The following is a 2,494-nucleotide window of genomic DNA, read 5'->3' as shown; positions in this document are numbered from 1 at the left end:
TCCTTGCAATAGTTTTGCAATATAAAGATGGTGATATTAGAGTCATGCTAGTGGGTAGTTGTGGATTGTAGAAATACTTGTGTTGAGGTTTGTGATTCCCGTAGCATGCACGTATGGTGAACCGTTATATAACAAAGTCGGAGCATGATTTATTTATTGATTGTCTTCCTTATGAGTGGCGGTTGGGGATGAGCGATGGTCTTTTCCTACCAATCTACCCCCCTAGGAGCATGCGCATAGTACTTTGTTTCAATGACTAATAGATTTTTGCAATAAGTATGTGAGTTCTTTATGACTAATGTTGAGTCCATGGATTATACGCACTCTCACCCTTCCACCGTTGGTAGCCTCTCTAGTACCGCGCAACTTTCGCCGGTACCATAAACCTACCATATACCTTCCTCAAAATAGCCACCATACCTACCTATTATGGCATTTCCATAGCCATTCCGAGATATATTGCCATGCAACTTCCATCATCATCATATACATGACTTGAGCATTCATTATCATATTGCTTTGCATGATCGTAAGATAGCTAGCATGATGTTTTCATGGCTTGTCCGTTTTTTGATGTCATTGCTACGCTAGATCATTGCACATCCCCGTACACCGCTGGAGGCATCCATATAGAGTCATACTTTGTTCTAGTATCGAGTTGTAATATCGAGTTGTAAGTAAATAAAAGTGTGATGATCATCATTATTAGAGCATTGCCAGACTATGATTCCCCCATAAGTCGGGATGAGACTCCGGACTTTATAAAAAAAGAGAGGCCAAAGAAGCCCAAATAAAAAAATAGGCCAAAGAAGCCCACCAAAAAATAAAACAAAAATAAAACAAAAAATAGAGAAAAACAGAGAAGGGGCAGTGCTACTATCCTTTTTCCACACTTGTGCTTGAAAGTAGCACCATGTTCTTCATATAGAGAGTCTCTTGAGTATCACTTTCATATACTAATGGGAATTTTAATTATAGAACTTGGCTTGTATATTCCGATGATGGGCTTCCTCAAATGCCCAAGGTCTTCATGAGCAAGCAAGTTGGATGCACACCCACTTAGTTTCAGTTAGAGCTTTCATACACTTATAGATCTAGTGCATCCATTGCATGGCAATCCCTACTCACTCACATTGATATCTATTGATGGGCATCTCCATAGCCCGTTGATACGCCTAGTTGATGTGAGACTATCTTCTCCTTTTTGTCTCCTCCACCATCATATTCTATTCCACCTATAGTGCTATGACCATGGCTCACGCTCATGTATTGCATGAAAGTTGAAAAGGTTTGGGAACGTCAAAAGTATTAAACAATTGCTTGGCTTGTCATCGGGGTTGTGCATGATTTTAATATTTTGTGTGGTGAAGATGGAGCATAGCCAGACTATATGATTTTGTAGGCATAACTTTCCTTTGGCCATGTTATTTTGAAAATACATTATTGCTTTATTAGTATGCTTGAAGTATTATTGTCTTAATGTCAAAGGATAGACTATTGCTTTGAATCACTCGTGTCTTAATATTCATGCCATGATTAGACATATGATCAAAATTATGCTAGGTAGCATTCCACATCAAAAATTATCTTTTTTATCATTTACCTACTCGTGGACGAGCAGGAATTAAGCTTGGGGATGTTGATACGTCTCCGTCGTATCTATAATTTTTGATTGTTCCATGCCAATATTATTCAACTTTCATATACTTTTGGCAACTTTTTATATTATTTTTTGGGACTAACATATTGATCCAGTGCCCAGTGCCAGTTCCTGTCTGTTGCATGTTTTTGGTTTTGCAGAATATCCATATCAAACATAGTCCAAACGGGATAAAAACGGAAGGAGCTTATTTTTGGAAAATATGGAAAATTCGGAAGGAAAATCAACGCGAACCAGTGCCCGAGGTGGTCACGAGGCAGGGGCGCCCCCCCCTAGGGTGCGCCCCTACCCTCGTGAGCCCACCGTAAGGCGGTTGATGCTCTTCTTTTGCCGCAAGAAAGCTAATATTCAGAAAAAAAATCACGGCGAAGGTTTCAGGCCAATCGGAATTATGGATCTCCATATATATACGAAACGGTGAAGCAGAGACAGAACAGAACGCAGAACCAGAGAGAAACAGAGAGATAGATCCAATCTCGGAGGAGCTCTCGCCCCTCCCATGCCATGGGGGCCAAGGACCAGAGGGGAAACCCATCTCCCATCTAGGGAGGAGGTGAAGGAAGAAGAGGAAGAAGGGGGTCCCCTCTCCCCCTGTCCTCCGGTGGCGCCGAAACACCACCGTGGCCATCATCATCATCACCGCGATCTTCACCAACACCTCCGCCATATTCACCAACATCTCCATCACCTTCCCCCCTCTATCTACATCATTCCACTCTCCCGCAACCCGCTGTACCCTCTACTTGAACATGGTGCTTTATGCTTCATATTATTATCCAATGATGTGTTGCCATCCTATGATATCTGAGTACATTTTTGTTGTCCTATCAGTGG

The sequence above is a fragment of the Triticum urartu genome, chromosome 6A (assembly GCF_056163025.1).
Source record: "Triticum urartu cultivar PI428250 chromosome 6A, HENAU_Tu73, whole genome shotgun sequence".
Taxonomy (NCBI): domain Eukaryota; kingdom Viridiplantae; phylum Streptophyta; class Magnoliopsida; order Poales; family Poaceae; genus Triticum; species Triticum urartu.
Note: the sequence above shows the minus strand (reverse complement) of the source record.